This window comes from Cucurbita pepo, chromosome 16 (assembly GCF_057944985.1).
Source record: "Cucurbita pepo subsp. pepo isolate OVF chromosome 16, ASM5794498v1, whole genome shotgun sequence".
In the NCBI taxonomy this organism is placed as follows: domain Eukaryota; kingdom Viridiplantae; phylum Streptophyta; class Magnoliopsida; order Cucurbitales; family Cucurbitaceae; genus Cucurbita; species Cucurbita pepo.
The window spans coordinates 6791042-6818413 of NC_141813.1; the positions used below are offsets into that span (position 1 = coordinate 6791042).

Sequence of the window (27372 nt, forward strand, 5' to 3'; positions counted from 1 at the left end):
GATGAAACTATAAAATAAAAGAAATAAGAAAATAAAATTTCATTGTCGAGAATCAAACTCGGGTCTCCTCGATGAAAGCCAGATCTTCTGTGTAATGTCTAACTCTTGGACACGTTTTTTTTTATGTGTGTGATAGAGTTCTCAGAGATATCGCCACGTTTCTTGTTGTTCGATAAGTGGCTCTTTCTTCAAAAGAGTCAACATCAAACATTAGGTCTTTGATTGGAAACCCATACAGGGGAGCGTCGAGTGCTTCAATTCCATCGATGGTCTTCCCATAATCTTTTGGTGCATGACCAGTTTTTTATACAATTCACCTTCAAGCGCCACCATAGTTTTGCATCGTCCATGAGATGCATCGTCCATGAAACTAGTTTTACATAGTAATGTTGCTTTTTGCTCCTATTGGTGGAAGAATAATAGGTCGATTATACCTATAGGGTAGTTTTAAGCGTGACAACGAGACTAATTTTGTTTTTTAGTTAAAAATTTGAATTATAACAATCTGCCTAAAACCCTCGGACTAATTTTGCTTCATTTCTAAATGCAGGCAGACAAAGTAGAAAAATGAAAACATGTAAATTGTAAGCTACATCCTCAAGATTCTTATGTCACAAAATCCTAAACATCTCGTCATCAATAATAGTGAAAATAAAAAATAAAGCTATTCATTATGTCATAAATAAGGAAAAATTGAATAGAAATAAAATAGTAATAACGAATAGTTTCTTTCGGAGATATGGGGTATCGATCCGATCCCCGTACCTCTCGCATGCTAAGTAAGCAATCTACCATCTAAGCTACATTCCCACAATACTTATATCAGAAACCCTAAATGTCCCGTCATCAATTCTAGTGAAAATGAAAAAATATCTCCGCTACTTATGTCATAAATAAGGAAAGATTGAATAAAAGTAAAATATTAATAATAAATAGTTGAAAATGAAAAAATATCTAGGTTGAATAAAAGTAAAATATTAATAAAAATAGTTTCTTTTCGAGATGGGGATATCCCTTTGCCTCTCATGCTAAATGAGCTACATCCCCACAATTCTTGCATCATAAAACCCTAAATTTCCCATCATCAATAATAGTGAAAATGAAGAAAATCTAGAGATGCAGGGTATCGATCCCCATACCTCTCACATTCAAAGCGAGTGCTCTACCATCTAAGCTATATCCCCACAATTCTTATGTCACAAAGTCCTAAACATCTCGTCATCAGTAATAGTGAAAATGAAAAACTATCCCGCCTCATTATGTCCTAAATAAGAAAAAATTGAAAAGAAATAATATATTTAGTAATCGATTCAATTGGAGATGCAAGGTATTGATCCCCGTACTTTTCACATGGGAAATGAACGCTCTACCATTTGAACTACATCCCTACAATTCTTACATCAGAAAACCCTAAACGTCCCTTCATCAATAATTGTGAAAATAAAAAAGTATCTCTGCATATTATGTCATAAATAAGGAAATATTGAATAGAAATAAAATATTAATAATAAATAGTTTCTTTTGGAGATGCAAGGTATCGATCCTCGTACCTCTCGTATGCTAAGTCGTACCTCTCGCATGCTAAGCGAAGCTACATCCCCACAATTGTTGCATCACAAAACCCTAAATTTTCCATCATCAATAATAGTGAAAATGAAGAAATATCACTGCTCAACCTGTCACGAATAAGGAAAAATTGAAAAGAAATAATTTTCAATAATATATTTAACAATAGATAGTTTTATTTTGGAGATGCGTGGTATCTATCCCCGTAACTCTCGCATGCAAAGCAAGCGGTCTACCATTTGAGCTACATCCCCACGATTCTTATGTCACAAAATCCTAAACGTCTCGTCATTAATAATAGTGACATGAAAAACTATCCATGCTCATTATGTCTTAAATAAGAAAAAATTGAAAAGAAATAATATATTTAGTGATCGATTCATTTGGAGATGCAAGGTATCAACCCCATACTTTCCACATCAGAAGTGAGCGCTCTACTGTCTGAACTACATCCCCACGATTCTTATATCAGAAAACCGTAAACCTCCCGTCACAATAATTGTAAAAATGAAAAAATATCTACGCTCATTATTTCGTAAATAAGGAAAGATGGAATAATATATTTAGTGATAATGAAAAAATATCTCCGCTCATTATTTCATAACTTTAGTGATCGATTCATTTGGAGATGCAAGGTATCGATCTCCGTACTTTCCACATCTGAAGCGAGCGCTCTATCCATCTGAGCTACATCCCACGATTCTTACATTAAAAAATCCTAAACCTCCCGTCATCAGTAATTGTGAAAATGAAAAATATCTCGGCTCATTATTTCATAAATAAGGAAAGATGTAATAGAGTGAAAATGAAAAATATCTCGGCTCATTATTTCATAAATAAGGAAAGATGTAATAGAAATAAAATATTAATAACATAGTTTACATATGTGTCACTTGTGTTATTTTAATGTATTTATTTACTTGGTAAATGTCTTTCACACTACAATCTTGAAGGGGCATTTTGAGAATCAAACTTTCATACCACTAGACCAAATGCCCTTGTTATACAACTTGAAATGTAATGCCCTTGTTATACCCTTAGGCATTCAGGTCGTATTTTGTCGTGAAGTCCTCGGATGTAGAATTTGTCTTGGAGAATAAAGCCTTGGGATGGGATGTTAAGAAAGACTATGAGTATTAAGAGCATGATGATAAGAAAAGACTTAGACATCGGGGCATTTCAAGAATTGAACTCAAAACCTCTTGCACCCCAAGTGAGAATCATACCACTAAACCAAATGACTTTTCGTGAACACCTAATATTTTTAGCTTCTACTCAAATATATTTTCCTCTTAGTAGTTGGAGGGCTATAAAACGAAAAGTTGAATTGTTATAATATACAAGGGTTATCAAATAAACCAACAACCCAACAAAAGAAACAAACTAATCAATTTTGGTTCGATTGAATTCGGTTCAGTTCATCAGTTTGTTTGATTTAATTTTTCTATTTTGCCTCGTATGACAAGAAAATAAAGTTGTATTGAATGCACCTTAGTTTCATTTATGACAAACTCATATGAAACATAATTGCATTAATAGTACTCAGAGTTGGAGTCTATAAGCATTTCATGAACTTCAGTGCAATTCATGCTTCATTAAAGATGAGATAAACTTTAGTTAGGTAAGGGGAACTTTAAATTACTTCATGTGGAGCTTCATTTACTATATGCTAGTTACAATCTTTAGGATTGACTAATTGGACACGAATTCATGGATTTACGAAAATTTTTGTGTAATTATCAACTACAACTTATGTTTTCAAATTTTTAGGACATATTTAGGTAGTTGTTTTTATGAGTCGTAAACTTGTTTCTTTGCATAATATGGATTTAGTTGAACTATTATTATCGATAAGATGGAGAAAGAAATTGTCTTTGAATTGACTAATAGACCTAGGTTCATCGTTGTTGTCTTTTAACTTGTGATTTTGAAAAAAGCTTAACTAATATGAACTGTCATGTAACAAGAACTTTAAGGTAAATCAAGAATATACCCTACACATCATTCAAGATGGCAATAAAATGGAGTTAAATTGAACGCACTTTAGTTTCATGTTTGGCGTGTTCAAGATAAAACATAATTGTATTAATGATATTGAGCCTGGAGTCTATAAGAATTTAATGATCTTAAGAGAAATTCCTGTTTTATTAGAGGATACCAACTTTATATATGGTACTAGGAGTTCTAGAATCTGGATTTGAATCTGGTTAAGGAACAGTAGGATTTGAAAGTTTTGAATTCTAGACAAAATTTATACCTAATTATTTCTTTTTATGACTAATTATAAATTAAGAGAAAAATATTTTTGTAAAGATAGATTTATCTCTAAAGCTTTCGTGACGAAACCATGTTTAGACTAGCAGTTTAAAGTCAGGAGATGCGGTCACAGGTGTGATTATTTTGGATGGGTTCGTAATAGAACTTACCGTTGAGATGAGGGAGCCTTCAAAGGTTGTGCACTCACAGATGGGGTTGTTATGTAGCGTTAGTCTGTCTTTGCGTTTGAGTTTTTTTGTACTTCAATTTATTATATATAACTTCACTATATGTAACCACCTACTATATATAATTATTTAGTATATATATCTCTATCAGATTTTTACTATAAATAGTCAGCCTTCATATTAATTATTTAGTATATATATCTCTATCAGATTTTTACTATAAATAGTCAGCCTTCATATCCAACATTCTAGAGCCCAAATAGTCAGGGATTGACATCCTGCTAGAACACAAAGTCATTTACATGCCCCTAGCAAAATGCATAGTAGTAACGGAGTCTAACCCAACGATCATTCAGACAAACATCCATCAACCAAGAGGGGTGAAAATGATGACGATAGTACAATTGAGAAAGAATCTTAGGCATGATGAATCTACACTTGCTGCCATTGTTGTATTTGAAAAGGGGGAGCTCAAGTGTGCCAACCTCAACAAAAACTTTTTTGCCATTACATGAATACCACGACCCAAAACAAGAAGGTCAGATATTGGGCTTAACCCCACCAAGAGAGATAAATCACAAGATTATTTTTATGTCGCGTACCACAAATAGATGTCATGCGGCTCAGCCTGAGCTAGTTGAATTCTACAAACAGAAAAATGGCATGTTCACAGTCGGGTTTATTTGACCTCCAAAGGCTCTTGTCACTGATCACTCAAATGCTTGGCAAAGACACCAAGCCAACACCTCTACTGAAGAAGGGAGACAAAAACAAACCACTAAAGCAACACATGTTCACGGAAAAATACCATCCAGACGGATGAAGAGAAGGGTCGACCACGATAATTTCAAAGCAAATAGAGAGTTATGATAAGTTAAGGTTAGATCAACTTTGAGTTCAAAGCAACAAGAACCAAAGACTGGTGCGAAAATTCTATGGACTAGTCGAAGTTATCCACAAGATTAGGAAGACATCATATAGGATCCAATTGCTTCTATGGATACAGACTAACCCTATTGTCCACGTCAGTAACTTGAAATGTTATTATTCCGACCAAGAAAACATCAAGTAAAAGCAGGTGGTATGATGTCATGCAAAGAAGAAATTGTTTCAAGCGAAAAAAGTAGGAAAGACACCAACAGAGAAGACTTGAAGAGTTAACAAACCGAGAAGTGATTTTCAATAGCTCCTAGTAGGTTGGAAAAGACTCCTCAATACTGAGATCAACTAGAAGCGCGTCGCGAGACCTAAAGTCAGCCTCATCCTACAACGTTGAGTTTATGAAGAGCCCGTTGATAGAGATATTCACAAATTGTGTAAGGGCAGATGTCGCGGTCATGATTGGCCGAGGCATGTTGCCTGTGGCTGCATGTTAGATGTCTCAGCTATTCCTGTAAACGATTTGTGGTTCATGGTGGCATGCTCATTCCAAACACGTTTTACTTGCTTTCATCTTAGATAGGCCTTTACTATTATTGTTGTGCCAATACGGGGTGTATGATTAGTCCTCAAAATCATATCTACACCCATCAGGACTAAAATGTCCCAAAATGTACTATAGGAGAACGTGACCAGTTGTTGTTTCTTCACTCTTAGTTTATAACATTGCTTTATTTGAAATTGTTTTTAATGTATTTCCTCGCTCAAGTTTCCTAAAATATTTCTTCTAAACGTGATTCGAGCATACACTGCTATTGTTCGTTTAGTCTAAATTTTGCATGGTTGACTTGTTCATTGGATTAGAACAAATGTCACATAATCATTGTCTCACTACTGCAAGAGTGCGATTGTGACACTTGTCTTCCGTTTAGTTGTGGGCCGCATCTTCTGACTAGTTACGTGAGTTTGGCCTAGAGCATACGTGTAGGTTGAAAAAGAAATGGTTGGATGCAGACTGCGAATAAGGGTTGGGCAACGGAAGGTTTTTTTTTTTTTTTTTACAACATATGGACTTTAGGCTAGTGAGTCTTAAATTTGAGTTCGTTTGAAAAACTTTTGTTCGTTTTTTAGTTCAAACGAACCCAAATTTAACCTACTAGTTCTTTCTTCCTTGCACGACTCACTCCTATTCTCTTTTCTGCCTCTTCTTGCTCTCTGAAATTTTTTTTAAAGGCTATTGTTCATCGATTATTTGGGACCATCTTCCTTAAAAGAAATGTGACCACAGATGACCTATGTAGAAAATTTGTACCACCTTTCCTAAAACCTCTAGCGGACAACATACCCAAAACAGATGCGCTGACTAGACTGCGCTACACCTCGTCTGACCCCCCCCCCCCCCCCCCCGGAGCATATGGATCCACCCAATCGATGAACACTCAATCCAAACTTGCCCATCCTTTTTGGCACAGGGGCGCGAGAACCAATCCGAGTAATCTACTGTGGGGAGACCCCTTAAAGCAACAAGCGAGAATGGCTAGGTTGATAGTAGGGTTAAAGAAAAGGCGAGTATGAAAAGACATATCGCGTAACCGTCCCTGTAAGTAGCTTCATTCTTTCTTGATCTATGAACCGACTTTATGAAAAAAATTAGTCTTTCGGCTGAAAGTGTGACTTTTGGGTATGGATAAGCAGGACCTCTTGGCTCGGGAGAAACCGGAGATGTTGCCTAAGAAAGCTAAGCAGGCAAGTATAGGACGGACAAAATGCACATACAAATTGATTGACATGATCCCCCTCCTCTCTCTTTGGCTAGTTGGCTAGTTGCACAATAAGCGGGAAAGCATACCAGGTAGGGAAAGAAAGGCTGCTCGATCTTCTGTAAGGCCAACCCTCAACGGCGAGCTCACCAGGCAATGCTATAAGTCCGATAGAAGTCCAAGGTTTCGTCTACTACAGACCAGGAAACTCTTGGAGGAGCTAACGTGAAATGAGAAATACATTCGATTACGACAACTAATAGATAGTGAACTTTTTGGTAGAAACTGAATGATCCCTTGGCTCGGGAAAGAAAAGGAAAAGGTAGTCGTACTCCTACCTTTTCCGTCGGACGATAGGAAAGTTTGAGCTGAAAGATTGAATCACACCTGATAAGAAAGGCGGGCTTAGCAGGTTTCTCCAAACGTATAAACAAAAAGAGGAAGCAACCAGTCCTAAAGAGGATACCGATACGCATACATTCTTGCATGAAAGAACCTAGCTGAACCGGATCAAGGGTCTTAATCTAGTCCGACTGACCTTCTATGGCTGGCCCCCGCCCCTTGTAACAAGGTCAACGCGTACGTGCTTTTTCCTTTTCTTTAGCGAGATAGCTTACCAGCTCTTTCGGCTCATAGTAGCAGTATGAAAAGCGAAATCCACATTGCCATACGAATCGACATCGGCCAAACCAAGAGCTCCTATTTTTTCTTTAACAAAAGCTGATCTAACAGTTTCGATAAAACCAACATCTTTTAAAGAAGGAGTCGCTCTGCCTTGATCACCGTGGACATATACAGCTCCCGCTTTACCTTTGCTACCATAAAAAGGAAAGTTCCCTCACGATAGGCCCTCCCAGCTCCCGAACGTATTTCTATCAATCGAGAGAGGTATAGAATAGTACAACAAACCAACAAGACAAGAATGGACTCATAAGAATGGCGGTCAGGAAAGCGATTTCATTTGTGCTATCCGTCAAGGAAATGATCAAGGAATTCTCTACACACGGCTGAGAGATGACCGTATTGTTGCACATCCTGAATAAAGTACCGTAGGCAAGCGAAGCTTTTTAAAATGAAAGCATGTAGAACTCAGATCCACTTTCTCTTCGATTCGTAAACTTCGGATTTGATCTTCCTTTCGTCTTCGGGTGACTGAGAGAGAATTTAGGCCTGGCATGCATCCGATTCGGTCAACAATAAGGTACAAAGCGGATTGATTAAATGGGCTTGAAGTTCCATTATCGTTAGGTCGAAGATCTCTACTAGGTTTAGTGCACTTTGGTAGTTGCGAATGTTGCCGTAATCGAATGTCTCTCTCATTCGACATTCTCTCTTACCAAGAACTCATACTCGCCAGGGTTGAGGAGATAGTCCCTGAGCTAATTGGGTTTCGAGATTGCGTATACGCGAAAAGAGCTCTCTTTCGACTTTCTCCTCGGCGTTTTGTGCCCGGTTCTAGTTCAGGAAAGGGTCTGATCTCTTTCATTGGAGCACATTGATGCCGAAGGAGTCTTTGGAACCGGTGGAGAGGCTATGATGACTTCAGGCTATTCAAATAGCATGACCGATACCACAAAGAAAGGGTATCTAAGTCACACTAGTGGAATAGCTTTTTCATAATAATTATCTTGATATATGATACCAAAAACCTGCCTGATGACTGATAAGGTAAGTGGTTTCAAAAGACAAAAGAATGACAATTCTACGTGTGTTAGAAAAGGAGATCTTCTTTTTTTTTTTAGTGTGCGCGGTTTGCCTGCCTTTCTGACCACGGATAGGCTATGGGGCTTTGCACTTTGGCCACTGAGAATACCACATCAAGGTGACAGGATTCGAACCTATGGCTCTCTGAATCTTCTTGCCTTCCTGACCAAGGATAGGCTATGGGGCTTTGCACTTCGGCCCCTGAGAATACCACGTCAAAGTGACAGGATTCGAACCTATGGCTCTCTGAAACTTCTTCATCGGTTATTTGGGCGCATCTTTCTTAAAAGAATTGTGACGACAGATGACCTATTTGACGACAGTGGACAACTTGCCTGCCTTTGTTGGGTTATATGTCCTAAAACTCATAATTTGTAAACAAAAACATGTTCTATTTTCAATGAAGTTATTATTATTGTTTATTCAGTAAATATTGTTATTGAATAAAGTGAACTTTACGATCATTAATCTAAATCCAATAAAATAAGAACACTATGGCTATAGTATGATTACTTGAACTATATGTAGATACATAAGAGTGGATCAAGTTCAAGTATATATAGTCAAAATGATCTATAGTATAAGGATAAGGCTGAGTACCTTATTCTGGTGACACTATGGATGCGGCCCACTTTTGTATATGATATAAACAATGTGATCACTAAATTGTACATGAGGAGACATGGGAGTGGGGGCGTCCTATGCAATGAGTATTGCATAAGATCGGACCATGAAGAAAACCACTCTCACTTTATAATGTCGTTCACTGTTGAGACTGATTTTCTTTTCATTCGATAACCTAGGTAACTCGGTTTTAATCCTAAGCTAACCATGAACTCCTGTTTATTCAGAATTATCCTTAGATTTTCATGGGTGAGAGTGGCTCTAGTTCGCCGACTCAATAGGCCTCCAATCTCAGGGGTAAGACTGGGTGAATGGCTGGGGACGTGGGGTACAAGATGGAATTCACTCCTACCCACTTTTAGGGATAGAAGAGAGGTAGTTCCCTTAAGCACGGACTCCAGGTCTTGAACAAGGGGCCCCACCCTCTCATTGGCCTGAGAGGGATTCGGTTTACTGGTTGGACCACAAACCAATTGTTCATTAGAGAAATAGTGAGACATAAGGAACAAGAAGTAACTTTAGGGGTAGAACGGTAAATTGACCCAGGTCTAATTACGAACAACCTGTGAAGGATCGACTTACTAATCATGGTTATATCAAATGGATAGAAATATATCTATAGTGGAGGAGTGCAACTACTAGGCTATAGTGGAGTGTCCTAGTAGTTAACGAATGTTGGTTAACAAGGTTAATGAGTTTAACCGATTAATCTTAGATCATTGAAGCCCATGATCTATAGGTCCATTAGATCCCTATGCTAGCTCATATCGGACTAAACCATAGAACAGTGTGACGAGTGAGTTCGAAGTGTTCGAATTCAAATTAGGGAATTGTGCTACATATATATGATATATTTAACCGCATTTTTGTTTTATTTACGAATTAAACAAAAAAATAGAATCTGAGATATTTAAATAAGATTTAAATATCTTAATCAATTATGTGTCGGAATTGATTGGGATTGACATTTGAATTAATATTAAATATTAATTAAATAGTTTAATTAATCATTTAATGTTACTTTAATTTGAAATTCATTATTCAAATGAATTGTTGAATTAAAATGAAGAAAGTCAAAATGTTGACTTCATTTAATGGAAAAATCCATGTTAGTGGAATTTTGAGGTGTCAAAATTTGGTTTACCAAATTTGCATGCTTTCCAAATAAACCCCACAAGTTTGAGTAGAATTTTGAGTGTTAAAATTTTGTTAACTCAAACATGCATGCTTGCCACATGATCCCAAACATTTGAGTGGAATTTTAAATGTCAAAATTTGGTGATCTCAAATTTGCATGAACATGGAAACATAACTCTTTAAATAAAGTGATCATGGTACATGGAAGGGCTTCTTCTTCACCAGCACTCTCTTCACATATACAAAATCCTTCCCTAGTTTAGTCACTCACCGGATTCCACAATCCCGTTCTAAGGCCGGAGGATAGTGTTGAAATCACTAGTGGTGGTTCGAAACCGGTTCGTGAGGAAAAAGGAGTTTGAACTACAAAAAGTTAGTATCTAAACTCATTAAGTTTTAATACTTATGAACATGCTAGTTATTTACTATAATTAATGTTCTAAAAGTGCCTAAAGTCCAAATTGCTTTCGCATGTGTTATATTAATAACACATCAAGAGATTCGAACCTATGGCTCTCTGAAACTACGGATAGACTACGGGGCTTTGCACTTGGGCCCCTGAGAATAACACATCAAGGTGACAGGATTCGAACCTATGGCTCTTTGAAACTTCTTCATCGGTTATTTCGGCGCATCTTCCTTAAAAGGATTGTGACAACAGATGACCTATTTGACTGAAAAGTTCCTAGAAAGAATACAATAGAACAATTTGTGTAATGCTCTTTTTAAAGAGCGGCTCGAGACGATCTTTATTCTTCCTAGAATATGTTTCATTTTGATATAATATAGTTGGGGGCATTTTGAGAATCGAACTTGAGACGTCTCACACCCAAAACGATAATCATACCACTTAGACATGCATGCTTGCCACATAATCCCAAACATTTGAGTGGAATTATGAGTGTCAAAATTTGGTGAACTCAAATTTGCATTAACATGCAAACATGACTCTTTAAATAGAGTGATCATGGTACATGGAAGGTCTTCTTCTTCTTGGTGAAAAACCTTGAGAAAAAACCTCTCACAAACACTCTCTTCATATATACAAAATCCCTTCCAAGTTTAGTCACTCACCGGATTCCACAATCCCGTTCTAAGGCCGGAGGATAGTGGAGAAGACACTAGTGGTGGTTCGAAACCGGTTCGTGAGGAAAAAGGAGTTTGAACTACAAAAGGTTAGTATCTAAACTCATTAAGTTTTAATACTTATGAACATGCTAGTTATTTACTATAATTGATGTTCTAAAAGTGCCTAAGATCCAAATTTCTTCCGCATGTGTTATATTAACACCATCAATTGGTATCAGAGCAAGTTTTAGGCACTTTATTTACATTAATTTGATCATGGTGGGTACCATTTCATGAATGAAATTTGTGGTTGCTAAAGTGGATGGTTTTAGTTTTGGTTTTGGCATTTTTTTATGCTTCCATTTGATACAATTATTGTAATAAGCCTAATATGTATGAGCTTTAATGAATGAAGAAAGGTTTGTAATTTTTATGGAGTCATTAGAGTCCATTTTAGGTTGTAATTGATCAAAAATGGAAGAGATATCAAGCTGAACCGAAGAAGATGGAAGAGGCGGTTCGGGTGTTTTTTCTGCCGTTGGGGTCCGATTAAACGTTTTTAAGGGTTGGTTCGCCCAGTTCGTGATCCTCGGGAATGGCTCAAGTTATTTTTAATTATTAATGAAATAATTTAGTTAATTGCTTGCTTTAAAATGCCAAAACCAACCCACTTTAGTGTGTTTAATTAATTATGCATTATGAATGTATGTTTTAATTAAATAGAAAATTTATATGCATAAAGTATGTCATATAGATTTAAAATCTCACCATAGGCTAAGCATGTTTCATGAATTCCAAGTATGTTATAGGTGTTATAATGTATAGTATGCATGTTTAGGGTTCCATGAGTGATAGATATAAATTGTTATATTATTGCATGGAATGGATGATTATATAATTGTTATATAAAGCATGTTGGATGCATGTTATAGGTTATTTTCAACGTCATAAAACGAGATAGACATTAAAATCTATAATAAAGATAAGTGCATGCTCACTTAGGGTTAAGAACCGAGCACGATCAATTTTAATAGTTAAAATAGGTCGATGTCTTACAAAATTGCGGTTACAAGAAAGCTCACCTGGCACGATCTTGTCTAAGGCTGGAGGTACTTAAGTTGACGGTTTACGGAACACCTATTACCTGGAGATCGGACCAGTACTTGAGCTTAGTTAGCCCAGTTTTATGAGCATGCTTAAGTGATGTAAAATTTAGAAAAATCACCTAGACTTAAGTTATATTTAATTAGCCAGAATATACTTAAGTAATGAGTATACCCAACCATCTAAAATACTTAGTGGGAGGAAAAAGGTGTATAAGATACATCGTTTTCTTTTTACGCTCTCTGTAAAATTCACACAGTGAGATTCATGCTCGGCCTCGTGTCGCCCTGGGAGCGTCCTCCATTCGGAAGGTATTTGCATGAGTCAATAACAAGGTGAATAGAGAAAGTATTTATAGTAAGTGGGAGAAGGAAGTATATCAAATACGTCCTATGGTCTCCACCACTAGGTTGCACCGTGAGATTCCCATGTTCCACCTGCATGTTGCCCCTAGAGCAACTACCCATTCGGAGGGTCGTAACATGGGAGTGAAACAACGCAAACTACAGAAATGGATAGGATTTCTTAGGTCCGTTCCCAACTTTGGCTTTTTCATTCGATAGCATTGTTGGGATCGATCTATGAGGTCTGAAAATGGCGGGTCACACTTACGAAGAAATACTAAGAGTTGGTATATTCTTGACCAAAACAGCGATAACTAAGAACGCTATAGGAACAAGAGTTATTCTGGGATTAGTGTTTAAGTCAAGAATGTCTTGGTTTGATGAATGAGTGATTGACTGCCCCTCGGTAGCAGTTGTTCTAACTCACTAAAGTATCTTTGCAAATTAATAATGATTTGGGTACATTCTTACATTTGCTAAAACTAATTGGATTAAATAGGATTAAGTCAAATCACTAATAGAATTTTCTTTATATCACAGCATGACAAACTCAATAGTATGATTACTCGCTTCTGAGAAATTAAACGGCGACAATTACACAACTTGGAAATCAAACCTAAACACAATAGTGGTCATTGATGATTTAAAGTTTGTTTTAACTGAGGAGTGTCCTCCAAACCCCAGCTCAAATGCAAACCTAACAGTTCGGGATGCATATGGCAGATGGATATAGGCAAATGACAAAAGCCCGAGTGTACATTCTAGCCAGCATATCTGATGTTTTGGCTAAGAAACACGATGTTATGGGTACTACTAAAGAGATTATGGAATCTCTAAAAGGGATGTTTGGACAACCGTCCTTCTCCCTTAGACATGAAGCCATAAAATACATTTACAACTGCCGTACGAAAGAAGGGACCTCAGTTAGAGAACATGTCCTGGACATGATGGTCCATTTCAATGTGGCAGAAGAAAATGAAGCTGTCATTGATGAGAAGAGTCAAGTCAGTTTTATCATGATGTCTCTTCCGAAGAGCTTCTTCCAGTTCCGCACCAATGTGGTAATGAATAAAATAGAATATAACTTGACTGCTCTTCTCAATGAGCTACAGACTTACCAGTCCCTCTTAACGAACAAGGGACAAACAGGAGAAGCAAATGTTGCTATCCCCAAGAAATTACTACGAGGATCGTCCTCCAAAAATAAGTCTGGACCTTCAACTTCTAAAAGTGTTTTGATGAAGAAGAAGGGTAAAGGGAAAAATAAGATTCCTACTGACGCAAACACAAGGTTCAAAAAGCAGATAAAGGAAAATGTTTCCATTGCAACGAAAACGGGCACTGGAAAAGAAACTGCCCAAAATACCTTGCAGAGAAGAAAGCCGAAAAGACACAACAAGGTAAATATGATTTACTCGTTGTAGACATATGTTTAGTAGAGTATGACAACTCAACTTGGATACTAGATTCAGGGGCGACTAATCATATTTGTTCTTTTTACCAGGAAACTAGCTCCTGGAGAATGCTTGCGGACGACGAGATAACACTCCGGGTTGTTACAGGAGAGGTTGTCTCAGCAAGATCAGTAGGAAATTTAAAGTTGTTTTTTGGAGATAGATTCATTATATTAGATAATGTACTTTTTGTTCCTGAAATGAAAAGAAATCTAATATCTATCTCTTGTTTATTAGAACAATTGTATAAAGTATCTTTTGAAATCAATGAAGTGTTCATTTGCAAAAGAGGTATTCATATTTGTTCTGCAAAACTAGAAAACAACTTATATATGTTAAAACCGAGCGAAACAAAAGCTATTTTAAATACCGAGATGTTTAAAACAGCTGAAACTCAAAATAAACGACAAAAGATTTCTCCTAATACCTATCTTTGGCACTTAAGACTAGGCCACATTAATCTCAATAGGATTGAGAGATTGGTTAAAAGAGGACTTCTAAATGAGTTAGAAGAAAACTCTTTACCTCCATGTGAGTCTTGTCTTGAGGGTAAAATGACTAAACGATCATTTTCCGAAAAAGGTTATAGAGCCAAAAAAACCTTAGAACTCGTGCATACAGATCTCTGTGGTCCAATGAATGTCAAAGCACGAGGAGGGTATGAATATTTCATCAGTTTTATTGATGATTATTCAAGGTATGAGACTATCTTTACCTAATGCATCAAATTCGAAGCTCTTGAAAAATTTAGAGAGTATAAGACTGAGGTTGAGAATCTATTAGGTAAAACTATTAAAACACTTCGATCAGATCGAGAAGGAGAGTACATGGACTTAAGATTTCAGGACTATATGATAGAACATGGAATAAGGTCTCAACTCTCAGCCCCTGGTATGCCTCAACAAAATGGTGTATCAGAAAGGAGAAATAGAACTCTATTAGACATGGTTCGGTCTATGATTAGTTTCACTCAATTACCCGATCCGTTTTGGGGATATGCAGTGGAGACTGCTACATACATTTTGAACATGGTTCCTACTAAGAGTGTTTCAGAAACACCTTATGAGTTATGGAAAGGGCGTAAAGGTAGTTTACTTCACCTCAGAATTTGGGGATGTCCAGCACATGTGTTGTTGCAAAACCCCAAGAAATTAGAACGTCGTTCAAAATTATGTCTATTCGTAGGATACCCCAAAGAGACGAAAAGTGGTTTGTTTTATGACCCTCAAGAAAATAGAGTGTTTGTATCAACAAACGCTACATTCTTAGAGGAAGACCACGTAAGAAATCATCAACCTCGTAGCAAACTAGTATTAAGTGAGATTTCTAAAGAAGCTACTGATAAAAGAACAAGAGTTGTTGATCAAGCTGGTCCTTCAACTAGAGTTGTTGATGGAGCTGACACTTCTGGTCAATCACATCCTTCTCAAGAGTTGAGAATGCCTCGATGTAGTGGGAGGGTTATAACTCAACCAGATCGTTACTTGGGTTTAGCAGAAACTCAAGTCATCATACCTGATGATGGCGTTGAGGATCCATTGACCTATAAACAGGCAATGAATGATGAAGATAGAGATCAGTGGATTAAAGCCCTGAATCTTGAAATGGAGTCAATGTACTTCAATTCAGTCTGGGAACTTGTAGATCAACCAGATGGGGTAAAACCTATTGGTTGCAAATGGATCTATAAGAGGAAACGAGACCAAACCGGTAAGGTACAGACCTTTAAAGCTCGACTAGTAGCAAAGGGTTATACCCAAAGAGAGGGGGTGGACTATGAAGAAACCTTCTCTCCTGTTGCTAGGCTTAAATCGATTAGCATACTCTTGTCTATTGCCACATTTTATGATTATGAAATTTGGCAAATGGATGTTAAGACAGCCTTTCTAAACGGAAATCTTGAAGAGAGTATCTATATGGCTCAACCAGAGGGGTTCATTGAACAGGATCACAAGCAAAGAGTTTGCAAGCTTAAAAGATCCATTTATGAGTTGAAGCAAGCATCTCGATCCTTGAATATAAAGTTTGATACTGCGATCAAATCTTATGGCTTTAAACAGAATGTTGACGAACCTCGTGTTTATAAAAGAATAGTCAACTCTACAGTAGCTTTCCTGGTGTTGTACGTTGACGATATCCTACTCATTGGAAATGATGTGGGATTTCTGACTGACATTAAGCATTGGCTAGAGATTTGGGAGAGGCTCAGTTTGTTCTTGGAATCCAAATTGTTCGAAATCGCAAGAACAAAACACTAGCATTGTCTCAGGCATCGTACATCGACAAAATGTTGATTCGATATAAGATGCAGGACTCCAAGAAAGGATTACTACCTTTCAGGCATGGAGTTCATTTGTCGAAGGAACAAAGTCCTAAGACACCTCAAGAAGTTGAGGATATGAGACACATTCCCTATGCATCAGCGGTCGGCAGTCTGATGTATGCCATGCTATGTACCTGACCCGACATATGCTATGCTGTGGGAATTGTCAGCAGATATCAGTCCAATCCAGGACGTGCTCATTGGACTGCCGTTAAGAATATCCTCAAGTATCTTAGGAGAACGAGGGACTATATGCTAATGTACGGTGCTAAGGATCTGATCCTTACAGGGTACACTGTCTCAGATTTTCAGACCGATGTAGATTCGAGAAAATCGACATCATGATTTGTCTTCACTCTGAACGGAGGAGCAATAATATGGAGAAGCATAAAGCAAGGTTGCATTGCTGATTCCACCATGGAGGCTAAGTATCTTGCTGCTTGTGAAGCAGCGAAAGAATCTGTATGGCTTAGGAAGTTCTTAACTGATTTGGAAGTCGTTCCAAATATGCATCTTCCCGTCACTCTTTATTTTGATAACAGTGGAGCAGTTGCAAATTCAAAAGAACCAAGAAGCCATAAGCGAGAAAAACATATTGAGCGCAAATATCATCTCATAAGGGAGATTGTGCAACGAGGAGATGTGATCGTCACACAGATAGCTTCAGAGCACAACATTGCTAATCCATTTACAAAGTCCCTCACGGCTAAAGTGTTTGAAGGGCACCTAGTGAGTCTAGGACTACGAGTTATGTAATCTAGGGCAAGTGGGAGAAATGGCATGAGTATGTGATGCCCTAGTTTATTGTATTTCTCTCTACTCAACGTTATAAAACCCCACTAGAGTTTTAGTCCAAGTGGGAGTTTGTTGGGTTTTATGTCCTAAAACTCATAGTTTGTAAACAAAAAGATATTCTATTTTCAAGAAAGTTATTATTGTTGTTTATTCAGTAAAGATTGTTATTGAATAAAGTGAATTTTACGATCATTAATCTAAATCAAATAAACTAAGAACACTCTGGCTATAGTATGATTACTTGAACTATATGTAGAGACATAAGAGTGGATCAAGTTCAAGTATATAGTCAAAATGATCTATAGTATAAGGATAAGGCTGAGTATCTTATTCAGGGGACACTATGGATGCGGCCCACTTTTGTATATGATATAAACAATGTGATCACTAAATTGTACATGTGGAGACATGTGAGTGGGGGCGTCCTATGCAATGAGTATTGCATAAGATCGGACCATGAAGAAAACCACTCTCACTTTATAATGTCGTTTACTATTGTGACTGATTTTCTTTTCATTCGATAACCTAGGTAACTCGATTTTAATCCTGAGCTAACCATGAACTCCTGTTTATTCGGAATTATCCTTAGATTTGCATGGGTGAGAGTGACTCTAGTTCGCCGACTCAATAGGCCTCCCATTTCAGGGGTAAGACTGGGTGAATGGCTGGGGACGTGGGGTGCAAGATGGAATTCACTCCTACCCACTTTTAGGGATAGAAGAGAGGTAGTTCCCTTAAGCACTGACTCCAGGTCTTGAACAAGGGGCCCCACCCTCCCATTGGCCTAAGAGGGATTCGGTTTACTGGTTGGACCACAAACCAATTGTTCATTAGAGGATCAGTGAGACATAAGGAACAAGAAGTAACTTTAGGGGTAAAACGGTAAATTGACCCAGGTCTAGTTACGAACAACCTGTGAAGGATCGACTTACTAATCATGGTTATATCAAATGGACAGAAATATATCTATAGTGAAGGGAGTGCAACTACTAGGCTATAATGGAGTGTCCTAGTAGTTAACGAATGTTGGTTAACTAGGTTAATGAGTTTAACCTGTTAATCTTGGATCGTTGGAGCCCATGATCTACAGGTCCATTAGGTCCCTCTGCTAGCTCATATCGGACTAAACCATAGAACAGTGTGACAAGTGAATTCGAAGTGTTCGAATTCAAATTAGAAAATATGCGCTACATATATACGATATATTTAACTGCATTTTTGTTTTATTTACGAATTAAACAAAAAGAGATAATATGAGATATTTAAATAAGATTTAAATATCTTAATCAATTATGTGTCGGAATTGATTGGGATTGGCATTTGAATTAATATTAAATATTAATTAAATAGTTTAATTAATCATTTAATGTTACTTTAATTTGAAATTAATTATTCAAATTAATGTTGAATTAAAATGAAGAAAGTCAAAATGTTGACTTCATTTAATGGAAAATTACATGTTAGTGGAATTTTGAGGTGTCAAAATTTGGTTTAACCAAACTTTCATGCTTGCCAAATAAACCCCACAAGTTTGAGTGAAATTTTAAGTGTCAAAATTTGGTTAACTCAAACATGCATGCTTGCCACATAATCCCAAACATTTGAGTGGAATTTTGAGTGTCAAAATTTGGTGAACTCAAATTTGAATTAACATGCAAACATGACTCTTTAGATAGAGTGATCATGGTACATTGAAGGTCTTCTTCTTGGTGAAAAACCTTGAGAAAAACCTTGATGAAAAACCTTGATGTTCTAAAAGTGCCTAAGATCCAAATTGCTTCTGCATGTGTTATATTAACACCATCAATTTTAACGTTACTTAAATCTTGAGCTATTTGATCGGTTCAGGGTCTTAACTCACGGTTCTTTGGGTTTTTTTTTTTATATATCCTTAATTCATACTTGGTTTAGGGTTCATATGAAAATCTAAGCAATTTCTACAAGTATTTCTTAACAAAAAGTCCAAGGTGGCTACTTGCCTCGTCGTCGACGTTTGGGACGTCCATTCTTGAGCTTCCAGTATCTGAATTACTTCAAATTTCCTTCCACATACTCCTTATTGTGTCTAGTTTCTGAAACCATAAGATTTTCTATGAGAATCGGTCTGGAATGGGGTTAAAATTGAGAAAACTCGAGAAAATGTCAAATTTTGAGAAATGGTGGAGGATTGCTCTCGAATTTGAAAGAAATCTGAGAGTAGGAGACCCAGAATCTAAACGCTTATTGCCTTTGATTGGGGGATCGACCTTTCTCGATTCTTATTCCGTATTGTTGCTCCTACTTCAGATTTTATAGGAGGAGCTTAAACCGACATTGAGAGCTCCAGAATCTTCGTTATTTAGAGATCGAACTTTCTGGATAATTTTTCAGAGATATCAACTCCAATCATATCCTTACCGATCTTGGCTTTGAATACTAGTCGTTGAATGTGATGATCCGTGCGTGTTCGTTCTAGATCATATCAAATTTTGGAGGAGATCCGACGGTTGAAATTTGAGTTCGAAGGATTTTGCTCGGATGGTCACGGTAGATTCTCTGATTCTAATTAGAGTGGCATTTCTGTAGTTATCCATTCTTCTAGGGGTATTTTGGTAATTTGCCACTTTCCGAATATTTTATTATTATTTTTCTCGAAAAATCCATAATTTTTCTACAAATTCCTCATCGCTTTTTGATCATTTTTCGCTTAATTTGAATTTTGAGATTCCTTCTAGATAAGGAATTACAAATCCGGAAAGATTCTTGATAATTGATAAAATGACTTTTTTGCCCTTTTCATTTACTTTTTCCTCTCCAATCCTTTTCAAAAGGCCTTTAACTCCTTGAAATCACTTGTTAGGGTACACGAGTGACTTGACTAAGTCCTTTGTTCTTACTTAATCCTTTAAGTTTTTTTCCTTTCAATCCTTTGGGTCTTTCATGAGTGACTTATTCTTATGGGAGCTAATTTCCTTCATTTTTGGGGTGTTACATATACATATTCGTTACAAACACAAAATAGGAAGCAGACTCAAAAGAAGAACAAAAAATACTAGATTAAAAATAGAAGTTAGTCCATAGCCCACACTCCAAAGTTCACTCATCCACGACCAACTCTTAGTTACTTGAAAAAAAATGATAAACATGGAGTGAGTAAAACTTAGTAAGTAGCCTACTAGAAGGTTTTTAATCACGACCTTAAGCTAGGATATTACTTCTTGTTATGTTTTCAGGATCTTAGAACTTAGAGGTCATCGTGTTATGTATCATATACTGATCCTGAAAACCTTCCCCTAAAATAACCTTCAATTTTCTCCCCATGAACACATGAGTGGTGTCGTCATAATCATGTAATCCTACTGGTAAATCGTTGTGCAGGACATCTCGTTTAGCTGATGGGAAAGGTAGGCCTATCATAACATCCAGCTCATGATACATATTGCCGGACATCCTACCTAAAGAGGAATAGGGGCCTTTTAGTACACATCGTAATGCAGATAATGGTTACTTATGGGTATGGATCCTAGCAACTTATTTAGCATGTTATTCACATAGTTCTCGGTACTTGGTACATGGATTATTGACGAACCTAGGTTTATACATAATGTCATCGGTTAGGCTTTAGGAGTTGAGGTTTTTGCTTAGGAAAACATTAGAGGGTAACCTAACGTGGACTAATTCGTGTGAAAACCTACTAGCACTTTGAGGACCTCTTTCCTTCACCAAACTTATGGGTAAACTTATTTAGAAGGTGCAGGAACAAGTTTGGAAATAAATAGTGGACTATAGTTCTCGAATTCGAGGTAAACCCATGAATACGATACCCCAAAACAAAAAACTTGTATCTCTCGATTGGGTACTCGATTAAGCTTGCTTCTTGCCCCTAATAGTCTACCCTAATTCATAATTTATAGACGAATTTTCCACTACCATTGAAACGTCTAGAATTTCCATAATTTCATTCTTTATTTTTCTGAATCTTCTGCCAGAAAAGTCTTCTCCGATCAGAGCCTTCCTTTTTTAAGCACCTTGTAATTCTTATTCTATAAAAAATTTAATGATTCGGGAAGTTTATAAAAATTAGAAAAAGTACCATTTTCTTAATGTTTTTTCAATTTTACTTGTTCTGTGCTTCTAGATACAACCTAGTAGGGATTATACACTGTCTCTTATTGGAGACCTTGAGTGTTGCAAATTCTCCTCTCCTTTGAAAACTTTCGGTCATCGAAAGTGCTTATTCTAAAATAGGTCAGGGTACAAGGTTCTTATTTGCCTTTTGTTTCCCAAGTGGATTCTTCTACTCTATGATTCTTCCATAGGACCTTAACGAGAGAGATTTCCTTGTTTCTCAATCATTTGACTTTCTTGTCTATTATTTGAATCGGGTCTTCTTTATATGTTAGGTCATCTCTCAAGAAGAGAGTTTCATGAGCCAGTACGTGCGAACGATCTAGGGTATACTTCCGTAGTATGGATACATGAAAGATATTATGTACTGCAGACAAGTTTGGGCATTGCCCGATTCTATGGGCCACAGATCCAATCCTTTCTAATATCTCAAAGGGACGGATAAACCTAGGGCTTAGCTTCCCTTTTTTCACCCGACCTGAGCACCCCTCTCATGGGGTGCTACCTTTAGGAATATATGATCCCCTACCTACAATTCCATGTCCTTGCGCCTTAGTTCTGCATAGCTTTTCTCTCGGCTTTGTGCGGTCTGTATCCTAGCTTTAATCTTCTGGACTGCGGCGTTGGTAATTTGCACCAGCTCTGGCCCAATAGTTGTCGTTTGCCCCTACTTCCGAAAAGATAGGGGATCGAAATCTTCGTCCATAAAGAACCTCGTATGTGGCCATTTTTATGGTGGCTTGGCAAGTATTATTATAAGCGAATTTCATAAGGGGTAGGTACTTATCCTAGCTTCCTGCAAAATCCATCACATATACCCTCAACATGTCTTCCAATATTTACTTGAGCATTTCTGTTTGACCATCTATTTATGGGTGGAATGTCATACTATAACTGCGTACCCAATGCCTTTTGTTGAATTTTCCAGAAGCGAGATTGAAATCTGGCATCTCGGTCTAATACTATTGCCTTTTGTTGAATTTTCAGAAGTGTACCCAATACCTTTACTTATGAATATTCATTTTTAATGTTAGCAAGAGTAGCTTAGTTGGGAGATTGTTAGACTGAAGATTTGAAGGTCACACGTGTTTTATCCACGTTCAACGCACCTAATACAAGTTTATTACCTGACTATACAATCTAAAAACATAACTTGCTTATTCAATCTAAAATTAGTGATTATTTCTTTTTTAAACATAATGAATTAGCGGAAATACCTTTACTTATGAATTTTCATTTTTAATATTAGCGGGGATAGCTCTGTTGGGAGAGCGTCAGACTGAAGATTTGAAGGTCGTGTTTGATCTCCACGTTCATCGCAACTGATTCTAGTTGCATAACCCGACTATTCAATCTAAAATTAGTCATTGTTCCTTTCTGAAATCTCAATGAATTATCGGAAATACCTAACGTGTTCTAGTTCACCGCACCTTATACAAGTTGGATAACTTGAATATCTTATTAAAAATTAGTGATTATTTCTATTTAAAATTTCAATGAAGTAGCGAAAATACCTTTACTGATGAATTTTCATTTCTAACAGTAGTGTGGATAGTTCAGTTGAGAGAGCGTTAGATTGAAGATTTGAAGGTCTCGTGTTCGATCCACGTTCACCACACATGGTTCACGTTGCACAATTTGACTATTCAATCTAAAATTAGTGATCATTTCTTTCTAAAATTTAAATTAATTAGCGAAAATATCTTTACTTAAAAACTTTCATTTTTAATGTTAGCACGGATAGCTCAGTTTAGAGAGCGTCATATTTAAGATTTGAAGGTCACGTGTTCAATCTCCACGTTCACCGCACCTGTTTCTATTTGCATAACCTAACTATTCAATAAAAAAATTAGTCATTATTTTTTTTGAAATCTAAATGAATCAGCGAAAATATCTTTACTGATTAATTTTCATATCTAATGATTGCGGGGATAGCTCAGTTGGGAGAGCGTCAGACTGAAGATCTGAAGGTCACGTGTTCGATCCACGTTCACCGCACTTGGTTCACATTGCATAATTTGATGACTTTTCTTTCCAAAATTAGTGATTATTTATGTTTAAAATATAACGAATTAGTGGAAACACCATTTTTTATCCCCCTGACATAGGGGATGGCTTAATTGGGAGAGCATTAGATTGAATATTGGAAGGTCTTGGTTCTATCTGCATTCATTGCACCTTATAGTTTAGTTGATTATTGGAAATAGCTTTACTTATGAATTTTTATTTTTAATGTTAGCAGGGATAGCTCAGAAGGTCACGTGTTTAATCTCCACGTTCACCGCACCTGTAACTATTCAACTGGATTATCACATTAACAATTTGAATCAAATAAAGTGACATTAACCATTTGAATCACCTCAACCCCACTTGTTGAACTTGACCAAATGTCTATAATATAACACTAACAAAGTCTTTTTAATCTAAAATACCATTGAACTTGACCATTATAGTGCCTCTCAAACGTAGGTAAAGTTTAAATTCGAGTCTCCTTGTCAAACTCACTCGGGTGCTCATCTCAACCATGATGGCGTTCAACAAGAGAGACCTCGAAAATAGCCGGATTATCGCATTAACCATTTGAATCACCTCAACCCCACTTGTTGAAATTGAAACAAATATCTAGAACATAACACTAACATAGGTACGATGTTTCATAAAAGTCTTTAATCTAAGATACTATTGAACTTGACCATTAAAGTGCCTCTCAAAATGAGGTAAAGTTTAAATATAATTGGTGACAAAAGATGAAACTATAAAATAAAAAGAAATAAGAAAATAATATTCAATTTCAGAGAATCAAACCATAATCTCCTAGGTGAAAGCAAAATATCCAAACCGTTGGACAACAATGAATTTTTGGTGTAGTTGTCCTAAAGTCTTTTGTCTAATCGCTCAAGAGTTTTACTATGATGTTTTGGGTAATGTCTAACTCTTCGACACGTCCTTTCATGTGTGTGATAGAGTTCTCAGAATTACCGCGACGTTTCGAGCTGTTCGATCGTGTGGCTCTTTCTTCAAAACGGTAAACATCAAACATCAAACATCAGGTCTTTGATTGGCAACCCATCCAAAGGATTGTCGATTGCATCGATTGGATCAATAGTCTTCCCATGAGTTTATGGTGCATGACCCATTTTTTATAGCATTCACCTTCGAGCGCCACCATAGTTTTGCATCGTCCATGAGATGCATTGCGACCAACGTAACTCTTAGGTCCTATGAGCAAGTAACAGTAACCTTCAAGTATTGTTCTACGTAAAAAAATAAAGCTTTTTAATTCCTTAGCATCCTGGTTTACATTTAAGGGGTTGTGTTCTTGAATTCTAAGTTTGTTAAGCCCACATGAACTTGGCTTGAGGTGTGGTTCTCTGCAGCCCAACTTGTCAAACTAACTCGAGTGCTCATCTCAACCATGACGTCGTTCAACAAGAGAGACCTCGAAAACGACTGGATTATCGCATTAACCATTTGAATCACCTTCTCATCTCAACCATGACGTCGTTCAACAAGAGAGACTTCGAAAACGACTGGATTATCGCATTAACCATTTGAATCACCTGCTCATCTCAACCATGATGTCGTTCAACAAGAGAGACCTCGAAAACGACTGGATTATCGCATTAACATTTGAAATTGAACAAAATATCTATAACATAACTCTGACAAAGGTACGAAGTTCATAAAAAGTCTTTTTAGTCTAAGATAGAAACTGTAAAATAAAATGAAATAAGAAAATAACATTCCATTGCTGAGAATCGAACCCAGGTCTCCTGGGTGAAAGCCAGATATCCTGACCGCTGGACAACAATGGATTTTTGGTGTAGATGTCCTGAAGTATTTTGTCAGATCGCTGAAGAGTTTTTGCATGATCTTTTGCTTAATGTCTAACTCTTCGACACGTCCTTCCCTATGTGTGTTAGAGTTCTCAGGGCTACCGCGACGTTTCGAGCTGTTCGATTGTGTGGCTCTTTCTTCAAAAGAGTCAATATCAAATGTTAGGTCTTTGATTGGCAACCCATCCAGGGGAGCGTCGATTGCATCGATTCCATCAACGATCTTCCCATGAGTTTATGGTGCATGACCCATTTTTTATACCATTCACCTTCGAGCACTACCATAGTTTTGCATCGTCCATGAGATGCATTGTGGCTAATGTAACTCTCAGGTCGTATGAGAAAGTTCCTGTAGCCCTCAACTCTCAGGTCGTATAATAGAGTTCTTAGAGCTACCACAACATTTCGAGGTGTTCGATCGTGTGGCTTTTTCTTCAAAAGTGTCAACATCAAACGTCAGGTCTTTAATTGGCAACCCATCAAGGGGAGCGTCGATTGCATCGATTCCATCAACGGTCTTCCCATGAGTTTATGGTGCATGACCCATTTTTTATATCATCCACCTTCGAGCGCTACCGTCCTTGAGATGCATTGTGGCCAACGTAACTCTTAGGTCCTATGAGCAAGTTCCTGTAACCTTCAAGTAGTGTTCAACATCAAAAATAAAGTTTTTTTAATTCCTTAGCATCCTGGTTCCCATTTAAGGGTTTGTGTTTTTGGATTTTCAGTTTGTTAAGCCCAACATGAGCTTGGCTTGGGGTGTGGTTCTCTACGACCCTCCTTGTCAAACTCACTCTGGTGCTCATCTCAGTCATCTCAGCCATGATGGCGTTCACTAAAAGAGACCTTGAAAATGACCGAATTATCACATTAACCATTTGAATGACCTCAACCTCACTTGTTGAAATTGAACCAAATATCTATGACATAACACTATTAAAGGTTCAAAGTTCATAAAAGTCTTTTTAATCTAAGGTACTATTGAACTTGACCATTATAGTGCCTCTCAAATCAAGTTCATAAAAGTCTTTTGAATTTAAGATACTATTGAACTCATCCATTATAGTGCTTCTCAAACCTAGGTAAAGTTTAAATATAATTGGTGACAAAAGATGAAACTATAAAATAAAAGAAATAAGAAAATAAAATTTCATTGTCGAGAATCAAACTCGGGTCTCCTCGATGAAAGCCAGATTTTCTGTGTAATGTCTTCGACACGTTTTTTTTATGTGTGTGATAGAGTTCTCAGAGATACCACCACGTTTCTTGTTGTTCGATCACGTAACTCTTTCTTCAAAAGAGTCAACATCAAACATTAGGTCTTTGATTGGAAACCCATACAGGGGAGCGTCGATTGCTTCAATTCCATTAATGGTCTTCCCATAATTTTTTGGTGCATGACCAGTTTTTTATACAATTCACCTTCAAGCGCCACCATAGTTTTGCATCGTCCATGAGATGCATTGTGGGCCGATGTAACTCTCAGGTCCTCTGAGAAAGTTCCTATAGTCTTGAAGTATAATATCAAAACATATTAACGTATTTGATATGTTAAATATTAAAATAATTGATGTGTATCATAAACATTAAATAAAAATATATATTTGAAATTTGAATGATATTCATATTAATTAAACATATATTATGATATTCTACCACATTTTAATATTATTTAAATAAGATATTATATCTTAATGTATTAGGTATTCAAATATATAATTTGAAAAAAATAATCACAAGTTCACCGTAAATAGAACCCTAGGGTTAAGTCAAAAAGTATCAAACACTAAATACGGTGACATTTTAGGTGATATTTTGAGGAAGCTGATAAGGTCTCCAAAGAGCAGGTGGTCATTTCTGACATTTTAGGTTAACAACATGGTGAAAAGAAACCAGAAATTCTGATACCAGCAATTAACTACAAACCTTTGAATAAGGTTTTAGAATAAATAAGATATCCAATCCAAAACAAAAATGATTTGATAAAAAGAATTTAGAGTCAAATGTGTTTATAAAATTCGACATGAAATTGGGATTTCGGAAAATTCTAATTTCTTAAAAGGACAAATATAAAATTTCGATAGTTTATATTGATGATGTGTTGATATTTTCTAAAACCATTAAGATCAACACTTTAAACATCTACATACATTCATTAATATAATCAAAAGAAATCAGCTAGCTGTGTCCATACCTAGTTGTGTCCATACCCAAAATCAAATAATAT

At 36.7% G+C, this 27372-nt stretch overlaps 2 non-coding genes across 2 annotated transcripts; one reads left to right on the forward strand and one right to left on the reverse strand.

Moving 5' to 3' along the window:
• The first annotated feature begins 23234 nt into the window (after nt 1-23234).
• On the forward strand, nt 23235-23307 carry TRNAF-GAA (transfer RNA phenylalanine (anticodon GAA)). Its single transcript has one exon. It is a non-coding gene; the product is annotated as a tRNA-Phe (tRNA).
• A 1745-nt stretch (nt 23308-25052) lies between these two features.
• Nucleotides 25053-25124, reverse strand: TRNAE-UUC (transfer RNA glutamic acid (anticodon UUC)). Its single transcript has one exon. It is a non-coding gene; the product is annotated as a tRNA-Glu (tRNA).
• Between the last annotated feature and the right edge of the window lie 2248 nt (nt 25125-27372).